Source organism: Malaclemys terrapin, chromosome 2 (genome assembly GCF_027887155.1).
Source record: "Malaclemys terrapin pileata isolate rMalTer1 chromosome 2, rMalTer1.hap1, whole genome shotgun sequence".
Lineage (NCBI taxonomy): Eukaryota > Metazoa > Chordata > Testudines > Emydidae > Malaclemys > Malaclemys terrapin.
Genome location: NC_071506.1, coordinates 263,987,596 through 264,006,303, shown reverse-complemented (window position 1 = coordinate 264,006,303; position 18,708 = coordinate 263,987,596).

Sequence of the window (18,708 nt, the reverse complement as noted above, 5' to 3'; positions counted from 1 at the left end):
CGCCCTCCATGTGACTTTTTAAAAAAAGTTGTATAAAATTGATTTCGTGCTTAAAGACACTAGTTAAAACGGATACAGTACAATTTTACTTTCTGTGTAGCACTCCTCTGAGTATCACTTTAGAGATGGAAAGAAACCACTGATATCACTTACAATAAACTGAAATCAAGATTGTGATCTTGTAGATTAGAACATTTGTGTAAAAATGAAGAATTACAATTGCTATGGAAACTCCTTGCAGAATTCAAATCCGTCCTAAAATGCTCATGTAGAGTTGTCAGTATCATGTAACCATTCCACATTGTTCTTGTCTGGTACCACAAGCTAAGCAGGGTCACGTCTAGCAAGCAATAGGATGCAAAACCTTCAAGGAGGAAATCCTAGAATACGTATGGGTTCGGAGCTCGGGATACAATAGGTGGCACTATTCTGACTTTCTGAACTAGTGGTGTTAATCGGTGTTGCTGGTTACCCCAGGCAACTGGAAGGAGGATCTTGACTGATTTGAATGCAGAGCGGGCAAGAGCCAGACCCAAGCAGGGGACGGGAGTAGATTGGGAGATGGACCCTATGGAAAGGGGAGTTACTGGGACAAGGAGCCTGGGGGATGGGGCAGAGTGGGGAAGGAAACTGACTGGGAGTTGGTGGGGGAGGGGGACTGGAACTGGCTGGGCAAGAAAAGTGGACTAAACCAGAGATGAGGGAGGAGGAGAGCCAGGATATGGTGAGATGACTGGGAGTATTGTGGGGGGGGGCATTGAATTCGGATGAGGAGCACTGGGAGAAAAATTTGGACTGGGAACCAATTGGGCGTGGAGAAATGTCATTGTGGGAGGGGACTGGAGAAACATTGCTAGAGGAACTGGGGAAGGGAGGGATCTCTGCCTGGGTGAGGAGACTAGGGATGTAGAGCTTAGGGCTGTGGGAAAACGGAATAATTGGGCAAGGGGAGTAGGAGTGGCAGGGAGACTGGGAAGAGGTATCTGGAGGGATGAGACTAGGACTTGCTGGGCAAGAAGATGGGAACTGGGATGAGAAGCCTGAGAAGTGGAAACATGGAGTGGCTAGGTGAGGAGAATGGGACTTGGATGTGGAGCCCAGGGTGGGAAAGAAACAGAATTGGGACAAGTTGGAGGCAAGAGGGCAGAATGGGTCTTGCTTGAAGAAAACAAGTGGAGGTCGGTACCTGCTATAGCATGCTTCTCAAGCCTGGAATGGAACCCAATCTTCTTGAAATCTAAACTTTTTAATCATGCCGACGAACCATGTAGGTGTCTGTAATGTGTCATGATAGGATTTCTATGTTTTCAGTTGCTTTTTTAAAAACCTAGGCAGCTATGCACACTAAACTAAGCTGAAAGAACATTAAGGTTGCAGAGTCAAGAATTTAACAGTTGGGAAATGCCAGAATTAAGACTGCATGTGAAACATTAATTTGGTCCTCTTGTTTGTATTATTTAGAGTAGAGTTGGCCAACAAGTTTCTGCTGGAATATTTTTCTGCTGGAAAATGCCAGTCCCTCCAAATATTCTGTGAGAACTTGCTGGTTTCAAATAATTTTGTTTAGAAAAAAAATCAAAATGAAGCATTTTGATAAAGTCAAAACAGAATGTTCCTGATCAGATTGAAACATTTTGATTTTTCATTTTGAAACTTTATATTTTCTATATTTTATAGAAATATTAATATATAAACATTGTCAAGGGTCTAAATCTAAACAACACATTTCAGTTGCACCAAAATGTTGTTTTAATTCTGTGGGCATCCAGGATTCTGCTGTTTCCTAGTGTCTGAGTGATTGATTTTGCAACTTTGAGGTTCTTTTAATATAGTTTGTTGTTGTTTGTTGTTGTGTGTAGTATTACTTAGGTCTTGATATTTCTGTGCAAACATCTACGGTCAGTAATGATGTCATTTACACGTAGAGCCGGAGTAGACTTTAAATTCAGTGTCCTTAATTCCAGGTTTGATTTGGTTTTCGTTTTAAAAAAAAATTCCCTACAATTTCATTTGGATATATTCAATTTCTAGCTTCAAGTGTTGTGTAGTGCTGCTAAGCCTAGTCAAACAGATGGTGCATTCACCATCAGAAGTGTCAGCATGGCAGTAGTAGGTAGCGATTCTGGATATAAAAGATCTTGTGAAAATCAGCAATTCTCTTGGAACAGTATCCTTCCTAAAGATGCAAGCAATGGTTACATTGAAATGCCTTCAGTTAGGGTGCACACACTAGCAGTTTTTAGACTAGGTGTCTTTGCTTCTTACTCAGCTGGCAGGAGCAAATTAAATTGTTTGAAGGAGATGCCATTTCACCCACTCCTTTCCACAACCCAAAAGCATGGGGCTTGTCAGCACACTTAAGTTATGCAGTTTAAATAGAGATTTTAAGCCAGTTTAATTAAATCTGCAAAAGGCTATGCAAACACTTCCTTTCTTTGGTTTAAATTATGCTTATTGTATATAGCGTACTAATCAGGGAGTCTTTAAGCTAAACCAAAGTAAGGATATGTCTATACTAGAAACACTACAGTGGCCCAGCTGCAGATGCATCGCTCTAGTGTTGACACTGACTAGAGCGATGGAAATGATTCTTCCACCACTGTAGTAAATCCACCTCTCTGAGAGATGGTAGCCAGGTGGATGGAAGAATTCTTTCTTCCACCTAGCAGCATCTGCATGGGAGCTTAGGTTGGTTATACATTGCACAGGGTGTGATGTTTTTCACAGCCCTGAGCAATGTATTTAAACTACGTCACTCTAGTATAGAGCAGCTCTGAGAGTGTCCACATATTTAAGTTACAGTAAATCAGTGCAGCTCTCGGAAGGACAAAGTCCTCGCTACAACTTTTCACTTGGCAGATTTTAGCACCCACTTCAAAAGCCCTCTGAAGTCGATGAAAAGACTCCCATTGACTTTTGTGGGCTTTTGATAACACCCTAACAAGTCTTTTTACAGATTAGAATACATATGTACAGATAGTAGGGCTGTCAAGCGATTAAAAAAATTAATCGTGATTAATTGCATGATTAAAAATAATCACGCTTTTAAACAATAGGATATCATTTATTTAAGTATTTTTGGATGTTTTCTACATTTTCAAATATTTATTTCAATTACAACACAATACAAAGTGTACAATGCTCACTTTATTTTTTATTACAAATATTTGCACTGTAAAAAACAAAAGAAATAGTATATTTCAATTAATCTAATACAATTAATGTAGTGCAATCTCTTTATCAGGAAAGATGAACTTACAAATGTGGAATTATGTACAAAAATAACTGCATTCCAAAATAAAACAATGTAAAACTTTAGAGCCTACAAGTCCACTCAGTCCTATTTCAGCCAATTGTTCAGACAAACAAGTTTGGTTACAATTTGCAGGAGATAATGCTGCCCACTTCTTGTTGGCAATGTCACCTGAAAGTGAGAACAGAGGTTCGCATGGTACTGTTGTAGGAGGTGTCGCAAGATATTTAGATGCCAGATGCACTAAAGATTCATATGTCACTTCATGCTTCAACCATCATTCCGGAGGACATGCGTCCATGCTGATAGTGGGTTCTGCTTAATAACGATCCAAAGCAGAGCAGATCAACACATGTTCATTTTCATCATCTGACTCAGATGCCACCAGCAAAAGGTTGATATAGGTGGTTTGGGTTCTGTCAGGGCCATCCCTAGCTATTCTGGGGCCCTATGTAGTCCCCCCCCCCCCACAGTGTGGGGGAGGTCCAGGCCTCTCGGGAGGGCTGGCTTGGGGGGCAAGGGGGAACCACCCCCCAGTGGCGTAGCTGGGGCCGGGTCACTGCACTTCCTGCTGCCGGTGAGTGCGGGCCCGGCCCTGCTTTAGTCCTCACGGGAGTAGGGGCGGGGCTGGGGTGGAGCAGGGCTGGGAAGAGGCAGGGCTGTGGTGGAGCAGGGGCAGGGACTTTGAGGAGAGAGTGGAGTGGGGGTGCGGGGTTGGGGCGGACCAGGGGCTGGAGCAGCAAATAGCTGTGCAGGGCACTAGGAAATTTGGTGCCCAAAATTTCCTGGTGCCCTATGCAGCTGCATACTTTGCATATGGGTAGGGATGGCCCTGGGTTTTGTAGTTTCCGCATCTGAGTGTTGCTCTTTTAAGACATCTGAAAACATGCTGCACACCTCGTCCTTCTCAGATTTTGGAAGGCACTTCAGATTCTTAAACCTTGGGTCGAGTGCTGTATCTGTCCTTAGAAATCTCACATTGGTACCGTCTTTGCATTTTGTCAAGTCTGCACTGAAAGTGTTCTTAAGAGAAACAACATGTGCTAGGTCATCATCTGAGACTGTTATAAAACATGAAATATATGGCAGAATGCGGGTAAACCAGAATAGGAGACACAATTCTCCCACAAGTAATTCAGCCACAAAGTTAGTTAATATTCATTTAAAAAAAAAAAAAAAATCATCATCAGCATGGAAGCATGTCCTCTGGAATGGTGGCGAAAGAATGAAGGGGCATATGAATGTTTAGCATATATGGCACGTAAATACTTTGACATACCAGTACAAAAGTGCCATGTGAATGCCTGTTCTCACTTTCAGGTGACATTGTAAATAGGAAGCAGTCAGTAGTATCTCCTGTAAATGTAAACAAACTTGTTTGAGTGATTGGCTGAACAAGAAGTAGGACTGAGTGGACTTGTAGGCGCTAAAGTTTTATACTGTTTTGTTTTTGAGTACAGTTATGTAATAAAAAAAAAATCTACATTTGTGAGTTGCACTTTCACCATAAAGAGATTGCACTACAGTACTTGTGTGAGGTGAATAGAAAAATACTATTTCTTTTGTTTGCCATTTTTACAGGGCAAATATTTGTAATAAAAATAATGTAAAGTGAGCACTGTACACTTTGTAGTCTGTGATGTAATAGAAATCAATATCTTTGAAAATGTAGAAAAAATCCAAAAATATTTAATAAATTTCAATTGGTATTCTATTGTTTAAAAGTGCAATTAATTTTTTTATTCATGGTCCTTAGTGGAGGAAGGTAAAAAGGTGGCTAGGACCTCCTTGCAGGCCTCCCTAGACATAGCAGACTCGGCCGCCAGAACACTAGCATCTGGAATAGCCATGTGACGCGCCTCCTGGCTCCAGGTTTCAGGGTTACTGCCAGAACTGCAGCAGACCCTGCAGGATCTGCCGTTTGAGGGACAGGGATTGTTCTCGGACAAGACGGACTCTCATTTGCAGAGCCTCAAGAACCATCATGCACTCCCTGGGGATGCATGTCCCAGGACCCCAGTGCAGGCCCTTTAGGCCCCAGCCACAAAGGTTCTACCCTCCCCCTCATCCAAGACAGGACTTCCCCAGAGGGCGGGGATGAGGTGGTAGACGGAGGTCGACTGGCCCCCAACCGGGTCAGAACCAAGGCCTTCCTAGATCACCTTCAGGCCCTAGGCAAAAATTTTGAAGGTGCGCTCGAGGACAGCGTACTAGCCACTACCCAGGATCCATTTCCTTTATTTCAGGATCGCCTCTCCCGTTTCCACCGTGCTTGGTCCCTTATAACCTCGGACCGTTGGGTCCTTCGCACGGTGGAGAGGGGATACACTCTCCAGTTTTCTTCATCCTCTCCCCCCTCCCCATCCCTCTTCAGGGACCCTTCTCACGAGCATCTCCTTATCCAGGAGGTTTTTGGGCTCCTCTCTATGGGGGCCATAGAGGAGGTTCCGTCGGAGTTAAGGGGCAGGGGGTTTTACTCCTGCTACTTCCTGATCCCCAAAGCAAAAGGGAGTCTGTGACCCATTTTAGATTTACACAGACTCAACAAATTCATAGTAAAGTTGAAGATCTGCATGGTCTCCTTGGGGACCATCATCCCTTCCCTGGATCCTGGGGACTGGTACGCCGCCCTCGACATGAAGGACGCATATTTTCATATAGCAATCTATCCCCCGCACAGGCGCTTCCTGCGGTTTGTAGTAAACAAGGTGCACTACCAATTTGCCATCCTTCCCTTCGGCTTGTCTGCGGCTCCGAGAATCTTCACCAAATGTATGGCTGTCGTGGCAGCATACCTTCGTCGTCAAAGGATACAGATGTTCCCGTATCTAGACGACTGGCTGGTGCGCGGCCACACCAGAAAGCAGGTTCACGTTCAGATAATACTACGAACTTTCCACGAGTTAGGCATTCTGCTCAACGAAGAAAAGTCCACTCTGGAGCCAACCCAGAGAATAGAGTTTATCGGGGCAGTCTTAGACTCCACACTCGCCAGAACTCTTCTAACATACGCTCAGTTACACGCCATCACAAACATCATCCACGGACTCCAGGTCTTCCTGATCACCACGATAAGGATGTGTCTTGGCCTGTTGGGACACATGGCCTCTTGCACTTACATAACCAGGCATGCCAGACTTCGGCTTTGCCCACTTCAGGCCTGGGTATCATCAGTGTACCGTCCTTATCGGGACAACCTGAGCATGGTGGTCATAGTTCCAAACTCAGTTTTGACCTCTTTCAACTGGTGGCTGGATCACAAGGCGGTTTGTGCAGGAGTGCCATTCCATGCCCCACAACCCTCCCTGCACCTGGTCACAGACGCTTCATCTCTAGGTTGGGGCGCTCATCTCGGGGAACACCATAACTAGGGCCTGTGGACCGCATCCCAAGTGGCTCTGCACATCAATGTTCGAGAGCTGATGGCGGTGCGCCTAGCCTGTCAGGCATTTCTCGGTCTCCTATATGGCCGTTGCGTGTCAGTCCTCACAGACAACACCATGGCCATGTTCTACATCAACAAGCAAGGAGGAACTCAGTCGTCTCTCCTATGCCAAGAGGCCATTCGCCTGTGGGAGTTCTGCATTGCCCACTCGATACATCTAATGGCATCGTTCCTCCCTGGAGTCCAGAACACTCTAGCAGACCATCTCAGCAGATCCTTCCAGACACATGAGTGGTCGATTCGCCCGGACATCATCCATTCCATCCTCCAGAGGTGGGGATTTCCCCAGGTCGACCTGTTCGCCTCACGAGCCAACAGGAAGTGCCACGTGTTCTGCTCCCTCCAAGGGCGATCTCCGGGCTCCCTGTCGGACACTTTCCTCCTACCGTGGAGAGACCAGCTGTTCTACGCTTTCCCTCCATTCCCACTGGTCCACAAGGTACTGCTCAAGCTACACAGAGACAAGGCACGTATGATTCTAGTCGCTCCAGCTTGGCCAAGACAGCGCTGGTACATCACGCTTCTGGAGCTATCGGTACAAACTCTGATCACGCTTCCCTTGTGCCCAGACTTGATCTCTCAGGACCACTGCCAACTCTGTCACCCCGACCTGCAATCACTCCACCTTATGGCGTGGATGCTCCATGGATGAAGCGGGCAGAGCTGCGATGCTCACATCCTGTGCAACAGATTCTGCTGGGAAGAAGGAAGCCCTCTACACGGACCACTTACTTAGCCAAGTGGAAGCATTTCTCCTGTTGGTGCGAGCAGCGAGCCATGCCCCCCTTGCAGGTGTCAATTCCACTTATACTTGAATATCTCCTATGCCTAAAACAGCAGGGCTTACTGATATCTTCGGTCAGGGTTCACCTGGCCGCTATATCGGCGTTCCACCCAGGAGAACACGCTTCCTTGGTCTTCTCTAACCCGATGGTCGTCAGATTCCTCAAGGGCTTAGACCGTCTATACCCACAGCAACGTCAACCGGTTCCGGCGTGGGATCTTAACCTGTTTCTCTCCAAGCTCACAGGGCCCCAGTTCGAGCCATTGGCTACCTGCTCACCCCTTTACCTATCTTGGAAGACAGCCTTCCTTGTAGCCATCACTTCAGCAAGGCGTGTTTCTGAAATCAGGATGCTCATGTCTGAGCCTCCATATACAGTCTTCCATAAAGTCAAGGTGCAGCTTCACCCCCACCCTGCCTTTCTTCCCAAAGTGGTATCAGCTTTTCATGTGAATCAGGATATATTTCTCCCGGTCTTCCATCCTAAGCCGCACGCCATGCACCAAGACCAGCGTATGCACTTCTTGGACATACGCAGGGCCCTTGCTTTCTATATTGAGCGTACAAAGCCGTTTAGGAAGACGACGCAACTCTTCGTTGCAGTGGCCGACCGGATGAAAGGCTTACTAGTCTCCTCGCAATGTCTCTCCTCTTGGATCACGTCCTGCATTCGTGCTTGCTACGACCTGGCCGGTGCCCCGAAGCCGCGCCTCACAGCCCACTCCATGAGGGCCCAAGCCTCCTCAACTGCCTTCTTGGCTCCAGTTCCGATCCAGGACATTTGTAGAGCAGCGGTGTGGTCATCGGTCCGCTCACTATGCGCTGGTACAGCAGTCCAGAGACGATGCTGCATTCGGGTCAGCGTTTTTGCACACGGCAATGTCTCACTCCGATCCCACCGCCTAGGTAAGGCTTGGTAGTCACCTAATTGGAATCGATATGAGCAAGCACTCGAAGAAGAAAAAACGGTTACTCACCTTTGTAACTGTTGTTCTTCGAGATGTGTTGCTCATATCCATTCCAAACCCGCCCCCCTTTCCCCACTGTCAGACTAGCCAGCAGGAAGGAACTGAGGGGGCACTGGGTCGGCTGGGGTATATATCCAGCACCATGAAGGCGCCACTCCAGGGGGCTCCACAGCCGACCCACCGGCTGTTGCTAGGGTAGAAAATTCTCCGATGATCGTGCACGCGGCACGCGCACACCTAATTGGAATGGATATGAGCAACACATCTCGAAGATGTTACAAAGGTGAGGAACTGTTTCTTTTCTTCGATATGTATGTCACTATGGGTGCTCCTTTACCTTCCCCACATCTCCACTTCAGAGATTCCTCTATGGGATTTGGGGTAAAGAAGGAAATGAGGGTGGTTCACCCGCACAGCTCTATAAAGCCTTGGTTCAGGACATGAGGATATATAGGGCTTTTGCGCTGGCCAAATGGGCATTGCTAGTGAATTTCACTGATCGAAGGTGCATGTGCATGTGAAGTGGAGCATAGGGATACACATCTCAAAGTACTACAGTTACTGCACAGGGTGAGTATTCTCTCCTTCTTCCTGCAGGTGAAGTGGTATAACCCAAATCTAAATGATATTTTTGACTTCTGTAATACAAGGCCATGACCCCTTTTAAAAACAGATTTCTGGGCTAGTACAAGTATGGTCAGAAAAGCTCATAGTTATGTGTCTCGTGTGTCTCCAGGCTTGATTTAAGGAGCTCCCTGTTACCTAAAACCTAGCAGGGAAATGTATTGTTTCAGACAGACTGTATTGTGTGGCTGGAAGGAGAGTATTATTGAGTGAGCATGTCTACAAGATTGCAGCTTGAAAACATAAAATCATTTATCTTACATGACATAAAATGTGAATGACTAAGGAGAATTCTGAAAGGCCAGTCACCAAACAAGACAAGCTGTAGAATGAGCACTGAAGACTACCGCTGAGCAGGAAAGCACCTGGTGAAGATGGCATTCCCAATGATAACATGAAAGATAAAGAGAGTCAACAACAGAACTGTTCACAGATTTTACTACAGACAAAAAAGATTGTCCAGGATGCCTGAAATAACATTGTAATACTTCATGGAAAAGGTGAGTTCAGAAATGGTTTCAGTCACCTTTACAATTTTCCATGTTTTCCAGAATGTAATGTGCTTGTTGCAATAATGGACTTTAATCGAGCAAGTGGATGTACATTTGAGTAGGACATAACAATCGGCTGTTTCCATATATCAGCTGCTGGATAGCTGAAAGGTAAGTTGTGGTGTGACGTTCTAAGGCAGCATTTCTCCAAACTGGGGCTCCCTACTTAAAAGGGGGGGGGGTTGCAAGGCTCTTGTGTGTGTTGGGGGGAGGGGGTTTGTGAAATCACAAAAAATATTGCCTGAGAGAGGGGAAGCTGGAGCAGCACAGAAGTAGGGGTGGTGATACCATGAGCATGCTCCTATGAGTATATACAGTAATTTGCTATCACTTTTTGGGGGAGTGAGGGGGTGTCATCACAGCCTGAAATATTTTCAAAGGGGGGCCCATAAAAAGTTTGAGAACCCCGGTTCTAAGGAATTAACTGCCTTTGAAGTAACTGCTTTGATGGGGTGGGAAAGAGTTTGGTACTATATGCTCTGCAGGAACAAGGTATAGATTAAACTTGCATGCAGTTGCCAAGGAACAACTTCCTTGCTGAAAGTATGTATAAAAATAGACATCTATAGAGAGGAACACTACAGGCATCTCTCCAAGCTGTTCAAGCCTTGTCCAGAAAATACCTTCCTGGAAACACAGAGAGCAGCTGAGCAGTCATAGTTTTCGATGGAGCAGACAGAGGGTCTCGACCATGAATGCCAATGGCTATAATTGAAACTCAATCATAATATGTACACAAGAGAGAGATGGAGCCACATAGATAGGGATAATGTGGAAGAATATACCTTGGACAGCTGCTCAGGTCAAATAGAAGCCAGATGGAAGAAATCAAGAGGAAAGAGATTGAACTCCCTAGGAGGTTCTCTTTATGGCAGACTGAGGGAAGAAACAGTCTCTGAGAAGTCATCTGTGGAGTTGATGATGCATGTTCATCCCAGGACTTCTATTGACTGAGCATTTTTCTCTTTTAAGAGAGAGGGAATACTTGAGGATTGTTAAGAATATATGCACATTAACTCTCATATCTATCAGACCTAGTCTGCTTCACAAACGTAATACCTACATGGTATTTATCCCCATTTAAAACTTCTTATCTCTGTGCACAGCATTTCAGTCCCATCTTGTTCTAACCATGTGCATTATTTCACATATTACCACTTTTAGATCTAGGATCACCTTTGTTCTCTTCTAAGTACTATAGATTTTCTGAGTTCCTTATCCCCTAAATATAGGGTCTTAGTGAGTGTGTGTGTGTGTGCGCATGTGCCCGCATGTGTGTGCGCATATCTATATGTTTGAATATAAGTATGTAGTGTATGTGTAAGGGTTTACTTTTAACATTGATTTATTCCGTCGAACCAAATTTGGTATTGAAAAATATCTGGGCAAACTATTAAAAAAACAAACAAACCTTTGTTGTGTTGAAAGATGTAAACTACACCGTTTTACAGATTAGGCTACAAATAGAGTTTGCAGGGGGATGTTTTTTTCCCATCCCATGAACATTTTTGAGATATCGAAAACATTTCCCTATCCCAAATCAGGACAAAAAAATTAAAATCTAAAAAAAAAAAGGGTTGTTTATGGTGTGTGGCTTAGTTAAATAACACATCCAGTCATGAAAGGAAAGCAATATGTAACTTTTGTAGCTATCCAAACTGTACAATTAGGGTTAGGGTTTAGGGTGAGGGGTAGGGTTAGGAGGTTAGGGTTAGGGGTCAGGGTCAGGGGTAGGGTTGGGTTAGGGTCAGGGGTAGGGTTAGGGTTTAGGGTTAGGGTTAGGGTCAGGGTTAGGGTTTAGAGTTCGGGTTAGGGTTAGCTTAGGGTTAGGGTTAGGGTTCCGCTTAAGGTTAGGGTTAGGTTAGGGGTTAGGGTTAGGGTCAGGGTCAGGGTGCAGACAACATACCACGGCAAGCATGGAGCCCGCTCAGCTCAGCTCAGCTTACTGTCACCATATGTCATCTGGGTGCCGGCAGACATGGTACTGCATTGCTACACAGCAGCAGCTAATTGCCTTTTGGCAGTAGATGGTGTATTACGACTGGTATCCGTCATCATCGTATTCCAGTTCGATCAGAGGCACCTGGGCAGACATGCTTTGTCTCCTGGAGACTCAGTCCTGCCGGCAGTCCTATTGAACCGTCTTGATGATGATGGCTAGCAGTCATAGTACAGTATCTTCTGCCAAGCACCCAGAAGATGCCGAGGGCTATCAGTCATGCTGCACCATCTGCTGCCAGCTTAAGATGTAAAAAATAGATGGACCAGATTTGTTCTGTATTCATTTGCTTCCTCCTCCCTCCGTGAAATCAACGGCCTGCTAAACCCAGGGTTTTGAGTTCAATCTTTGGGGGGGCCATTCTGTGTGACAGTTGTTTGTGTTTCTCCCTGATGCACAGCTACCTTTGTTGTTTTTAATTCCCTGTAGCTGTACGCCATGTCGTCAGTTGCCCCTCCCTCCTTCCGTCAGTTTCGTGCCTTTTTTCAGACCAGACGCCATAGCACTGGGATCATGGAGCCTGCTCAGATCATGGTGGCAATTATGAGCACTATGAACACCACGTGCATTGTCCTGGAGTAGATGCCAAAGCAAAACCAGGACCAGCCGAGGAGGCGATTGCAGCGCGGCAACGAGAGTGATGAGCAAATTGACATGGACGTAGACCTCTCACAAAGTACGGGCCCCAGCAATGTGCAAATCATGGTGTTACTGGGTCAGGTTCATGGCGTGGAACTCCGATTCTGGGCCCGGGAAACAAGCACAGACTGGTGGGACCGCATCGTGTTGCAGGTGTGGGACAATTCCCCGTGGCTGCGAAACTTTTGCATGCGTAAGGGCACTTTCATGGAACTTTGACTCGCTTTCCCCTGCCCTGAAGCGCCAGAATACCAGGATGAGAGCAGCCCTCATAGTTGAGAAGCGAGTGGTGATAGCCCTGTGGAAGCTTGCAACGCCAGACAGCTACCGGTCAGTTGGGAATCAATTTGGAGTGGGCAAATTTACTGTGGGGGCTGCTGTGATCCAAGTTGCCAGGGCAATCAAAGACCTGGTGATATCAAGGGTAGTGACTCTGGGAAACGTGCAGGTCATAGTGGATGGCTTTGCTGCAATGGGATTCCCAAACTGTGGTGGGGCGATAGACAGAACCCACATCCCTATCTTGGCACCGGAGCACCAAGCCACCGAGTACATAAACCGCAAGGGGTACTTTTCAATGCTGCTGCAAGCCCTGGTGGATCACAAGGGATGTTTCACCAACATCAACATGGGATGGCCGGGAAAGGTACATGATGCTCGCATCTTCAGGCACTCTGCCCTGTTTCGAAAGCTGGAGGAAGGGACTTTCTTCCCGGACCAGAAAATATGGGGATGTTGAAATGTATTGCAGTAGCATCTAGGAGCCACAGCCATGGACCAGGATCCCATGGTGCTGTACAAACACACCCAAAAAGGATTGTTTCTGCCCCAGAGAGCTTACAAGCTAAGTATAAAACAAGAGTCGACAGGTGAATACGGACAGGCAGGGAACCACAACTAAACAATGAGTATGTGTATAACTCTGAGCATACGAATGGTATGCGTCACGCTTAAAGTTATGCATGTGCTTAAGTATCTCACTTAATTGGGGTCTTAAATCTCAATGTGTAGCCCCAAACCTACAAACTCTTCCAATGTATGTAGTCCTATTGCCTTCTCCAGGACTCCTCGTGAGTGTAAAGTTAATCATGTAAGTGTTTGCAGGATTCTGAACTATTGTTTTTGATTTTGGGTCTTAAGGCACAGCTACAAATACAGAGATGCAATGTCCTTGTGATGTAACTTTTTTTCTGCTTAGTCATTTAAAAAGAAAAAGCATAACTACTGTGAGATCCCCACAGAAGAGATTTTCCTCCCAGCGGCATCTGCCTGCCTCAAAATAGCATGAGAGGGAGACAAATGAAAAGCCACTTGCATAAACAAGCTAGGATCAAACTTTCCCCACAACTATTCTTTAGAGAATTGTGGCGATATAATACGAGGATTATCTCTGTCAGCACCCTCCCTCAATCTTATTATTGAAATATTGGAGGCCAGGGACTTATTTTCCAGGGCCTCCAGACTGCCTCACATTGAAGCATTGTGTTGTATTGATATACTCAATAACATTTAGAGCTATTTAAATCCAGCTTAATTTGATCTTGATCCTCAATTAATATGCTTTTGATTTTTTTGCCCACCTGTTCTCCTGAAGTTTACAACTTTTGAATCTTAGGAGAAATGGTGTCTAGCTTTTGATCCATTTTTTTTTATTAAGCTGATATCAAGTGTTTAAAATTATCTCCTCCCCAGCAGGCACTACAGAACAAATGGCCTCCTAAAATAACCAATCCTGCTGACAAATGTCTTTTAGATATAAACAAGGGCAAAGTACAAACATAGACCCCCCCCCCCCACCGTGCAAGATGCAAATCCAAGTGACTTAAATGGAGCTTCCTGTAGGAAGAAGTGTCCAGTCCTGTGGTTAGGGTGACCAGATCACTGACAGGAAATATCGGGATGCGGGAGAGGGAGAGGGGGGAGCAACCCCCCCCCCCAAAAGCCGTTTTGCAGGTGCCGCGGGAATTAGCAGGCCCTGGCCGCGCCGCGGCCCCACCCCCCCTCAGGGCCCCGGGCACATGCGGCACATCCCAGCGCCCCGCGGGGAAGGAGCTGCTGGAGCTAGAGGCGTGGGGCTCCGGACCCCGGCAGCGGCGGGGGAGAGCAGCTCAGGGCCGCGCAAAGTTTATCGGCTGGGGGGGACCCCAGCCGGCTCCTCGCCCTACCCTGTAGGGAGTAGCATCCCTGCCCTGTGCCAGCATGTTCCGCCGGCCGCCGCAGGCCAGGTAAGGAGCCGAGTCCCCCCCCTTCCCTCCTCGTCCTGGCTCCTCAGCTAAGCGGCATTCCTCCTCCCTCCAGGCTTGCAGCTTGGAATGCTGGCACAAGCCTGGAGGGGGGGGGTGATGGCCGGCTTCCAGTTCCTGGAGCTGGTGAGTAGGGGCACCGGGCAGGCAAGGGGGGCTGGCAAGGGGACTGCTCCCCCAGGAGGGCGACGGGGGGGGGGCGCTCAGCTGAGGAGCCAGGACGAGGGGGGAGGGGTGGACGCTACCCCCCTACAGGGGCGAGGAGCCGGCCGGGGTCCACCCCGAGCCGATAAACTTTACATGGCCACTCCTGCGGCCCTGAGTCACTCTCCCCTGCCGGGGACCAGAGCCCCCCCGTCGCTCTCCTGGGGGAGCAGCCCCCTTGCCAGCCCCCCTGCCCGCCCAGTGCCCCTACTCACCAGCTCCAGGAACTGGAAGCCGGCCATCACCCCCTCCCTCCAGGCTTGCCGCCATTAGAGCAGCAAGCCTGGGAGGGAGGAGGAATGCCACATGCTTCGGTAAGAGGCGGGGCCAGGGCGGGGATTTGGGGAGGGAGCCAATGGGGGAAGGAGGGGGTGGAGGCGGGGGTGTGGGGGGGTGAGAGCCCTCCAGGGAGGGCAAAATTGCTTGTTTGTCCAGTGTTCCGACCGCACATCGGTCGGGACGCGGGACAGTCCCGATAAAATCGGGACATCTGGTCACCCTACCTGTGGTTCAGCTTGCAGGATCAAATAGTCAATTTTCAATTGACAAAACATACTGGATAATGTTCACATTCAAACTATTTAGTAAAAGCCATTGAATAATTTTTTCCATGAGCACATTTGGTAGGTTATCCTCTAAATTCTACAGCTGGTGTAGAGGCAGCATGGTCTAGTGGTTAGGGCAGTGATTGACTCTAAGGATGCTTTAATTCTAGTCCTGACTGCCACTGATTTGCTCTCTCTCCTTGGTCATTTCACTTCCCCTCTTGATGTATGGTTCCCTGTATCTTTTGTTCTGTCTCTTTATAGTGTAAGCTGTTTGGGGCAAGGAGAGTCTCTTATTGTGTGTCTAGACAGTGCCTAGTACAATGGGTCTATAATATATTTGTCTTTTAAATTGCCAAATGTATTTGAAAGATATTGTGAAACAAAATTTGAATATTGTTCAATTAGCGCTCACTGCGAATATTCACAGGTCAAAAATTGTACAGTTTGGATAGCTACAAAAGTTACATATTGCTTTCCTTTCATGACTGGATGTGTTATTTAACTAAGCCACACACCATAAACAACCCATTTGACGATTAAACATAGTGTTTTAAATGGGCTTTCAATAAACATTAAAGCGTTTGTGTGTAAAAATGGACTTTCTGTGAGTATTCTCTCTAGACAATGATGAGTGCTGGAATGTTCTTGGAGAGTGAATGTGATGGAGGTTGTGTATGTAGTTATTATGGAAAACTTGTTTCATTATCGCTCAGCTTTAGTACTTCTGGAAAAACATGGCCAATTTGGAAGCACAGTTTCCAAAGCTGCTTTGGGAAATTGGTTCTGATTGTCCATGTTCTGATTGGTGGGTTTGGCCTTTTTGTGCGGTTATCCCTGTGACAGACGGAGGGCATAACAAGATCTAATGGCTGAGAGTTAGCAAAATTCAAACATGAAAGCAGGTACACATTGTTATGGTAGCAGCTTACAAGGGAGCTGGTAAATACTTGGAGCCTTTAAATCAAGATGGGATGTCTTTCTAATAGGTGTGCTCTAGTTCAGCCATAAGTTATTGGGCTTGATGCAGGAATTACTGGGGGAAATTCTGTGGCCTATGTTATGTAGGAGGTCAAAGTAGATGATCTTAATGATCTCTTCAGGCCTTAGTCTATGACAGAGGTTCTCAAACTGTGGTCCACGAGTTCCATTCAGGTGGTCGGCAGATAGTTCCCTCTAAGGTGCGCGCCTGGGCGGCCGCACACAAGAATGAAGGGCCACCCACCTAATTAGTAGAGCTGTGCAGGCCTGGCTCCACTAATTAGGTGCCTGGACCCTGGAGAAGAAGACGCACATGTAAGGTGAGGTGGTGGCTTTGGGGGGAATAGGAGGTAGGTGGGAGGGGACAGTGGGGTGAGAAGAGGGGGTGGGAATTTGGGACATGCAGGGCTGCGGTGGCAAGAGAAAGAGGTGACTTTCCGCAGCTCCAGGGCTGTGGCTGCTGGGGAGAGACAGCACTCCTTCCCAGCCCCAGCTCGGGGGCTGCCATGGTGGGGGAGAGAGGGCACATCCATCGCATTAGAAAGGTAAGCCTACTGATATTAAAATGAGTTGTGTGCTTTTATTTTTAGAACAAAAAAAGTTCATTATTAAGTTTTTTTTACATAGCGCTTTTATGCAAAGCGCTTTACAATAGTTAGCTAACGGTACAAATAACATTTGGAAAGATCATTAAGTGGTCCACCGAGACCTTCAGTAATTTTCAAGTGGTCTGTGGAAAAAAAAAAGTTTGAGAACCACTGGTATGAATATGTCTAATTCACCCATGAAACAGGCATATCACTGGTCTTGTCGTAGTTGCAAAAGAGTATTAATTGAGCCCCGTTCAGAAGGCATGATGTTCTGCAAGCCGTTTGCCTGTGAATTTCCAGTTGGCTTCAGTGGCCGCTTTGGGCAGGATCTGGCTCTGGAACTGCTATAACATCTCCTGTCTTTTTCTTCCTCTTTCTGCCATCAGCTTTCTTCCTCTCCCTCATCTGCCTCTGTCCCCACTTCTAATTAGTTTCTAATACCACAATGTGAGTCCATCGGCCATTGAGCCCCACATGTACCTGTGGGTAAAAGGGGAAGTGGGGAGGCACAAACGCTATGAGGCTACGCCAGCCTGAGGCTAGAGCAACAGCAAAGGAGCACCTTAGATGTTGCTCTGTGGTTTTGATGTATTCCTCCCTAGCACCCTTCCTTGTGGTCACATCCTGGTCTGTAAGGATCATCAAGAGGAATTTTTTTCTTCCACTTTGTTTGTGTGTCTGAGTCTTTCTAAAATGTCAGTAGAATATGATTATTCTTCTTACAGCAGGGAAAAGAGATTGCTGCATAATCAGATTTTGTGACTCAAAGGTGCAATATTTTAATTGACTGCTTCGTAACTGGTGCCTGTGAACAGAAAGATTTGAAGTTTCTTACTAGACAAATGATGCACCAATCATTGCAATAAATAATTAGTGGGCCTGATTCTGAGAGCGCTTAAGCTCTGTTGTGACAATGGGCCTACAAATTTACCTGAACTGTGAGCTCAACTGTAAAAGGTATGTAAAAGTTAGTAAGATGTTACAATAACCTATAACAACAAAGACTGATGGGAAAAGGTACGAAAGGGAGACAGAATAACTGAATTAGTCTAAACAAAAAGGCCAAGTTGATATGAGTCAAGGATTGTGTTGAAATTTTGAAATTATGCTTGTTAAAAACAAGAGATGCGGAGCCGGAAGTTAATGAGCCAAAATTGGTATGGTGGATATTAGGCCTAATTGGAGGACAAAATAATGAGGGGCTGGGCTGTTCCACTCATCACTCCCTTTGTGGGTCCTTTAAAAGAAAGAACAAAAAGGACAATAGATGGAAAGCACAGACAGAGGCTCCCGGAGTGAGCTTCACCATCATGACTGCCACTCCCCCTGGGGCCTTCACCATCCGGATCCTGATCCCGAGTAGAATAGGCGAGAAAGAAAGGGGCTCTGATGACATTGTCAACCCTCCCGGCTTTCGCTGAATCCCAAATACCACCTAGGATGATAGTTATTACCATCTTTGATACCACCCCAGAGACTGTCAAACAACAGGGGATTTTCTTTCTACAAACTTGCTCCAGCTAAAGGGGAAGAAGGAACAAGAGATGTTAAAATAAAAACCCCATGTAATACTTTGAATTTCAAATGCTTTAACTCTTTCCTCCTCTTTTCTGTATCTTTAACAGAAGGTTAAAAGGATCTTTAATGGTGTGTTTGCCATGGTGCTATGCAGGCAAAGGTCTCTGTAGTCCAAGCCCCGGTCCTTGTTTAACGCCATTTAATGTTGGACAGTGTCTGGGTTATGTTAACACCATCTGCCCATTTATTCCATCTGAATTAATACAACAGCTCCCTAATTCAATGAAAGCTGCGGCCCCAAAACCACGCAAGATCAGGCCTTAATTTTTCAATCACGCAGGATTTTCTCTTTTCAGATCTAGCT